Source organism: Schistocerca serialis, chromosome 10 (assembly GCF_023864345.2).
Source record: "Schistocerca serialis cubense isolate TAMUIC-IGC-003099 chromosome 10, iqSchSeri2.2, whole genome shotgun sequence".
Classification (NCBI taxonomy): Eukaryota; Metazoa; Arthropoda; class Insecta; order Orthoptera; family Acrididae; genus Schistocerca; species Schistocerca serialis.
The window spans coordinates 172553685-172562520 of record NC_064647.1 but is presented as its reverse complement, the minus strand read 5'-3'; the positions used below and the strand labels follow the sequence as shown (position 1 = coordinate 172562520).

The window sequence follows — 8836 nt, the reverse complement described above, 5'->3', positions numbered from 1 at the left end:
GGGGAAATGCAAAATGGTTGCTTGTCTAAATTACGTAAAAATAATTACAGCCAGATAAATAGCCAAAGGTAAAACTGCAGAAAAACTATTTCAATAAAACGCTTACTTGGATAGTCAAGACAAAAAGAACACTAGCATTAAATAGCCAAGTGAACAGCCACTAATCTGCTTTCTGTTTAACTATAATTCTTTCATGCTCACGTATACTTATTTCTTTAGTGTGCAATAAAGGATAACTGCCATTTAACAGTTTAACATACTAACCTGTTTGACACGGTGTGGCCGTGGAACTAATTTTGAAACAGTTACCAAGCTACCACTTCAACTAACATGAACACCTGTTATTTTCATTGTTTGCAAGCCACTGCATTGCAGAAATTATTTATATGTGGAGGCCCTGCATGTTATGGTTGAATTAAATATTTCAAATCAAACTTCTAAGTAGACACAAACTTGAAGCATAGAAGACAAACATTATCTTAACCGACATCTAGTTTAATGGTCCCAGGACTATAGGCTGTGCAGGCCCTGTAACTGTTGTCTGATCAATTTCCTTCCTGATAAATATATGCAAGAAACACTGATAATGAATGTACTTAGATAAAAAATATAACAGTACAAGCCTTTTATGCAAGTACACTAGGCATTTAATCTGTAATGGCTTAAACTGTTTCTGTAATTACTGTTTTTCTAGGAAATGTTATACTGTGAAATGATTTTAATCATTTTGAAAGTTGGTCACTTCATACAGAAACTTTAATTAAATATCTCTTTACTATGCTTTGAACTTTTAACTGTCATACGGAGCACTTCACACAAGGGACTACTTACGACTCCAAAAACTATCACTCCATTAAACTTAAAGAGTTCTCCCAATTACTGCAGTTCAGTTTGACACTTGCTTTAAAACTCAATATTCTTTTAACAGGAAAAGGATCCTATTATGGTGAGTGACTTAGGATAAATCAAGGTTCGTGACAGTGTTGAAATTAAGCATTTATAATGTGAAAATTTCAGCAAAACATGGTTCATGCAAGCATATACAAACTTAAAACATTATTTTGCCTGAAGGCAGATATAAAGCAATAACCTGTGGCTATATGACACTGCTGTACAATGAAATCATGGCTCTTAATGTAATGTGCTCTGACTAATTGTTCTTGGCATCAGAAATGCAAATTTCAGAGCAAGTCAAATAAATGCCATTATACTGTGGCAGATAATTCACTTTGTAGTCTTATTTAATCCACTTTTCCACAAATCCTTATCTCACTGAGCACTGTATCTTTACTCTTCGAAGCCTAACCACACGAACACTTGGCACACTAACTCTCACAAATTCACCTTTTCACTCCCACCTAAACCATTCTGTTATGGAAGGACTTCATGTTTTCTGTCACATAAAACACTACATTCCGTAACCACTAACATGTTACATATGTTACACTTTAGTACGTACACAAAGTCATACAACTTTGACAAAGACATATATAGAAGGATAAAGAAGTATTTACATGCATCTCAGGTTGATGTACTTAAATATTAAAGACATTACAGCATCTAACATTGACATAAGTAAATATTGGACAATTTGAATCAATAACAGCTGCCAACATGAACAACTTCAAAGCAGATGTCCTAGTGTACTGAAGCAACTTAAATCTATTAATAAAGGCAATTCTTCCAGTCCAAGTTTTATAGCAATTAGGTCCCTTTAGGAATATGCTAGTATAATAGTTCCACAGTTAGCCACCATACACAACGGCTCGCTTAACAGAAGATCTGTACCTTAAGGCTGGAAAGCTGCACAAGTCACATCAATATTCAAGAAAGGGAATAAGATTAATCTCTTACATTAGATACACATATCACTGACATTTATTTGTAGTGGGTTATGGAACATACTGTGTGAGCATTATGGATTACCTCTAAGAAAATTATCTATTCACACACAGCACATACTCTGAAAATGTGAAATGCAACTAGTTCTTTTCATTCAAAGTGATAGAGGCTATCAAGAGGGGAACTCAAATTGATTCTCTATTTCTAGATTTACAGAAAGGTTTGACAATTACAACCATCTTTCAAATTATGTGCCTATACAGTATCATCTCAGTATTGTGACTGGATTGGCAACTTCCTGTCAGAAAGGTCACAGTTCATAGTAATTGACGGAAAGTCGTGAAGTAACACAATGATATCTGCACTACTCTAAGTTTTTAGGCTCTCTGCTGTTCCTGATCTATATGAACAATTCAGGTAACAATCAGAGCAGGCATCTTTATTTGCAGATGATGCTGTGATTCCCCAATTATTAAGTCGTCAGAAGATCAAAAACAATTCTAAAATGATTTAGACAAGGTATTTACTTGGACCAAAAGGTGGCAATTGACTACATAATGAAAATATGATTATAAATTTAATTTGTTAAGCAGGTCCATGTGGACATTATAGCATCTTCCACCTTCTTCAGGATATTTGAAGAATGTTTAGTAAAAGGTTTTTTGACACCCCCAAAAGTTTGAATTATCAGCTTTACGTGTTGATCAGTTTTTTATTCAGTAAAAGGAAATTGAGCTTTCATATATATGGCAAATTTTATTTTATTATTTAAACTCTAAACTCAAGGCTCTTCCTGACACCAGAGTCATGAAGCTAATCTAAGGCAGACATTGCATCCTGTAAACTCTGTGCTAGGTCGTGTGTGTGATTATTCTCCGAGGTGGAATCCAAAGAGCTGCCCAGCACTTGCCCAAATGAGCAAGGAAAACTGCGTAAAAACAACAAGCAGGCTAGCTAGTGTACCGGCCGACAGTTGACCTGCAGCATGGATCTGATCCAGGTCTGGCTCCTGTCTGTGTCTAGTAAGCTGGCATGCTTAAGTGCATTACACTGTACAAGCAGGCATTTATTAGGGCAGGTTAGTCATTCATTTTTTTCACTAATAGCAATGCAATAGCATTTTTTGTACAATGGGGAGAGATTCATGCGCAGTTCTTCTTCTGATACTTTCAAGTTTAGTTGTAAATAGCACAGGTTTCACCTCCACTAAAGACGTTATCTATTTTTGGTGGGACAGCCTGACTGGTTCTGACAGGGATGACCTGATTCTGATGACTTATTGCTGTCTCAAGATTTGTTATGGGGAGAGCACATGCGAAGTACACTGCTGCAGGGCAGTCTAAGTGCTCACATGCTCATTGCATTACTAGTAGCATTCACACATTAGAATACTAGTTATGTGAATGAAATTTTATGTAGTATTGCAGAGTGTGCGCTGTGTTGAAACTTCTTGGAAAATGAAAGATGCGAGCTGGGCTGTGTCTCTAACTTGAAACCTTTGCCTTTGTGGAGAAATGCTATCAGCCGAGTTACCCAGACAACTAACGACACACCCTTAAAGCTACACTTTTCCTCTCTTCTACTTTCCAAACTTCATAGAAATTCTCCCGTATGCTTGTATCTTGTGGAATTAATACTATTGGGATTAAACTAAGTTTTTCAACAGCACACCCTTCGCTGTCAAGCAAAAATTCGTTCCAGAAACACTTCATTAGGTTGGGGGCAAATGATTTCTCCGCAACACCCTTTCTTCCAGTACTAATACAGCAAGACATGCAAGAGAACTCCAGTGAGGTTTGGAAAGTAGCAGAAAGGTACTGTCTGAAGTAAAGCTGGCAGGGCTGATCATGAATGAAACCTGAATAAGAATAACTGAGTAAGAGCATTTACCCACAAAAGGCAAATGTGACAGGTTTTAGTTTCAGCTAGCATGCAGTTTTCGTCCACCAGAAAATGTGTCTCCTCCGCTCCTGTAATCATCTTTGCCTCAATCTAAAGTAACCCAGTGTCCACACACACTCACCCAACTGTTTACCTTTCACCCAACCTCTCACCCCGTCCCAATTCGTGCCCAACAGAAACAGCTAGCTATTCTTAAAGAATAAGCAGAATAAGTAGTTACCCATATCTCATTTGAACTGGGAAAACTGCACAATTGGTTCCAAAAGCTTTGGAAAAATAGAGTTTCTCTATATGTAGGTATACCATTTAAGAGACTAGCCTAGAAAATACTGTTTATGAAATACATTGCTCCAAAATGGGAACAGCCTTTAGACCTACAGAATACATTTACAATAAACCATGCATCTCAAAACACAGAACTACGGCACTAAATCATCAAATGAGAGTATTTTACAGGGCTGAACACACACTGCTGTATCCAATGCTGATTTCAGTTGTTCTGATGATGGCCACCGATGGATGATAGCCTCTCTGCTAAGAAGATCCACCAAGTACTGGCTCACGAAACACACATCATGGTGGCTGTGGAGCGGTTCAGAGTGCAGATTTTAGTGAAACGGATTTAAAATATGTTCTGACGATTGCCAATAATGGCCGACTACGGTTAACCAATAATTTTTTCTGTAATTCCATGGAAGAAAAGTTTAAGTGCATAATTAAAAAAAATTATTCTCTTACCACCATACTGTAAAGGGTACACACCATGGGCAAGATAGTTCCCAGGAATGGAGAATCTCATGTCGCAGCACTTTGAACCGCTTCATAGCCATCACGATGTGTGTGTCGTGAGCCTGTGCTCGGTGGATCTTCTTAACAGGGAGAGCCACTGTTTCACTTTCTGGAGGCCTCACCCGTGCCGAGTTTCAGAGCTCCGCATAGCCCCAGATGTCTCTCACGCTGTAGTACTTGAGTCTGGCGGTCAGAATACTTCAGGAAGGAGGTGACCAGGTGCAGCTTGGTGAACATTCCTCTGCACCTGGTCACCTCCTTCCTGACATATTCATCTACTAGTGCCTGCCATTTGCTCCGACCCTGGGACACTGTCCACATCCTGGCGCAGAACACTGTCACTGTAACACGAGTGTCAGCAAGATAAATATAACATGTTCATCTCCAGTAATTTGCTGATTTATCTGCAGGAGAGACAAGTCACAGCAGGACAGCCACACGTCATTGTTTAGTATCACGTATTTCCGGGAGGTCTTGTGCTTGACCGAGGCAAGCAGGGTGTGTGCCTCTGGGGCTCCCCCGGGTCAGCACACCAGCACCATGTTGTCGAACTTTCCCGCATCCCGCTGTTGGCAGATAACTGGAAGAGTAGCCAACGCCTCAGACAGCGAAGAAAGGACAAAGCCAGCATGTTCTCTTCATACCTGTTTTCCTCCCCTGTGGAGAATGCTCCATTATTGTATTCCATGGCAGCAGACCTGCAACAAGCAAGATAATAAAAAAGATGGTAATAGTTTCAGGGTACTGAATGTCACTGATACCAGCACCCTTGTGATCAGCAAAACATTTTTCACATTAATTAGAACAACAGTATACAATATATGATGTTGCCATTTCTGAATGTAGACTCCCTGCCTTCCAATGCACAAGGTTTACCAATTACCTAACAAACAAGAATTTCAGCTGAGCAGCCAGCAACATGCCTTACAAGAAGTTGGCACCACATAACTGTGGGTATGGTGGTGCCATCTATTTGTAGAGAGACTGACATGCACACCATTTGATGTTGCATAGTGCCAGTGTGGTTTCACACTAGAGAGAAGGTGGTCACAAAAGTTATCGTCCACTACCGAACATGCAGGTGAGTGAGCAAGGACAATGAGGAGTGATTCGATTTTTGGTGGCGGAAGGAGTTTGAGGCCCTGAAATGTATTGATGGATGAAGGCTGTCTACAGTGAGTACAGTCAGACAATTCAAGTGTCGAGGAATGGCACAAATGATTCCTTGAGGAGCGCAAGTAACCGGAAGACGATGCTTGTCCTGGACAGGCTCATTGTGTTATCAAACCAGAAATGGTTGTGGAAGTGAATGCTTTAGTCTTGGTCGACCGTAGAATCGCTTGACAATATCCATCAAGTTACTGGGTGTTAGTGTGGGCACCGTCCATACCATACAGCATCAATACTTGAACTTTCAAAAAATTTGTGTGCTGTGGGTTCCCACCAACTGACTGCCAAACTTCGCATCTGCAACATTATCTTGAGGAGGAATACGGCTTTTTGCTGTGTATTGACGCAGGTGACTAAACATGGTGTCACCAGTTTGAAGCAGAAAGCAATTGTCGGAGCAAGCAGTGGAAACATTCAACTTCACCACCTCCAAAGACGTCAAAGGCGATGCACACCAGCTCTGGTAAGATCATAATGTCCTCATTTTGACCACAAGGGCCCACTGCTTGTAGAGTTCCTGGAATGAGGAACAACTATCAATACCCAGCCTTGTCAAGCCACTTTACAGAACCTTAACCGAGCCATCAATTCGAAATGCCGAGGCATGTTGTCCAATGGCGTTATCCTCCTCCATGGCCCAAACACGGCCAATGTGGTGAAGATGGCACTGCAGCAGTATCGTTGGGGAAACTGCTGGAACATCCATTGTACAGCCCTGGCATTTCACCCAAGTGTGAGACTGGTCCAGGCCTGGATCCGACAGGCTACTCGCTGCTTCCAAGGATTGAATCGACCGGCTAGTGTCTCAATAGAATAAATGTGCCAACAGTTGACAGCTATTTTTGAGTATGTGTACTGTGTATAACTACATTTTAGAGTTAATAAAATCATTAACGTTACTTTACACTAGGAACCAGGTTTCATTTGAATGCCCCTTATACATACCTCTTTCTTCAAAGGAGGTGAACCAATAGCTTCTTAAACGTGGGCTACCCCGCAAGGCTACAATCTAGTGCCCAGCACCATAAAAATTTTAAATTATAAAAACAATCGTGTGACTTGGGACCCCTTATAATTTTGTTAAGACAGATGCTTATTCAGTTGAATTTCCCAGTACAGAGATTATATAAATTGAGTCAACATTCACCTCCCAAGCTTATGTTGCTGACAAATTCCTAGTGGCACCCAGATAAATGCTGGCACTTCAGTTAGCAAAACCAGAATACTTTTAAAAGAACGGTTAACAGAATTTTGTCTGTTTCATGTTTATTGTTGTGTGTTCAAACTGCGATCATAGTGTGCCGACATCGCTCAAAGGCAACGAATACAGTCAGTGTCAGAACTTTTGGGATGATGGTGAGTGATTCCATGGTAAGCTAACTTTATTGATACATTGTTTCACCATCATTAGGACACACACAAGACATCAAACACTGTTTTCCTAATACTAAGGTCATTAAGAACATACATGTTAGTTATGATCACAAATAGTGGAAAAATTGTCAAAACTGAAGTTTAACAAAAAAAAAAGTTTTGAGCATTTATGCTACAAGGAAACAATGTTTTGGCATCACTCATAATTGAAAGTGAGGGTTTGAGACTAAGTTGCAAAGACGATATAAGTAGCTTCATTAGTATGCAGTGTTGGTGTGAACAAATTAGCCAAAAAAATTAAATACTTAAAACTTTTGTTTTAGAGCTCATTATTTGCTAAAGCACTGTATTTAAATGCAATAGAAGTAAAATTTGTTTGGTTGATACATTCCTAGAATTATCTAGAAAACACCTAAGAAACATGTTTTCTAATTGCAACACTTTTTTAATTTACTAGATGCTTCACGTGGAAATAAATTACTGGTGAAGTAGTATTCAAAACGGCTAACTTCTTGAACAGGATGATCACGGGTAAGCAACCAATTATTCTTATTGCCTGTTTGAGCAGGAACACTTTTCCTACAGATCATTTGCCCCAGAGCATTATTTCCATATTGTACAACTGAACGTAAATATGCATGGAATATCAACTTACTGATTTGTCCCTCAAGATTTGCACTGGTTCAAAGGGCAAGTTAAATTCTCACCAATATGGACACCTAAAAATTTTGAAATTTCCACCCTAGTCTATTACCCCACCAAGTACTTATTGGTGTATACCTCTAGATGTGCAGAACTGAGTATGTTCTGGCTTTTTGAAATTGAGAGAGAGACCAGTAACAGACAATTGCTTAATAATACTTTGAAGAACATTATTGACCATTTCTTCTGTTTTGTGTGTGTTTGGGATTGATTACAATGCCAACGCCCAGCACAAAAAGAACTAATTTTGCTTGTTGGCTGTCTGACAGTCATTTACATGCTAACTGTTTAGCTGCCTCTACCACTGTCATTTTATGCAACCTGCAATGTTATATCCGACCTTCATGAACCATACACAAGATTTTTCCCATTCTCTCCCTCACTATGTGCCAAAAATTAGTCTTAAAAAATGAGAGAGACCTTTTTCTAGGAAATTTACTGCTGTTAAATTTTGTACTGGCATATGGTTTTGGTGGAGGCCACAGTGAGTTATTCAGAAAACTGTACAAGAGTGGCCTTTAAATGCACTTTCACCCCATACTCCTCTCATCAGCCAGGATATCCAGTATGTTGTTCATGGCACTCCTACCACTGAACAAACATTTTCAAATAAACAAACTATTCACAATATCTGACCTATTTTGGTCTCTCGTTGATTGAGCAATTATGCCACTGGAATAGTAAGCTACTCCATCAACATATTTAATATAAACGTACCTGTAAGGGTAACGAATGATAAACCTTATAAATATTACGCTACAATTAATTACGTTGACAACCACAGCAGTTTTTTAGTCAGAAGGTCTGACAAACACAGTGATGTAATTGTTCATTTCATGCTGTCAACATTAATATAATTGTTAGGTAACATTTACACAAACATGAACTGCACAGTTTGTACGTGCTTGACTAGTCAATGAAGACCAAAAGACATTTAATGTGGAAAATAATTTGCTCACTCACAAAAATTTGAACTGTGTGTGTGTGTGTGTGTGTGTGTGTGTGTGTGTGTGTGTGTGTGTGTGTGTAATATACCAGGTGGTTTATGAACGAACCC

The 8836-nt window shown here is 39.2% G+C and overlaps 1 long non-coding RNA gene across 2 annotated transcripts in view; it reads right to left on the bottom strand.

Moving 5' to 3' along the window:
- Window positions 1–983: 983 nt before the first annotated feature.
- Window positions 984–8836, bottom strand: part of LOC126424537 (uncharacterized) — a 30570-nt gene continuing 22717 nt past the window's right edge. For both annotated transcript variants that reach the window (XR_007576182.1, XR_007576181.1), the window contains one exon: window positions 984–5231. This is a non-coding gene — a long non-coding RNA (uncharacterized LOC126424537). The remainder of the gene's footprint in view (window positions 5232–8836) is intronic.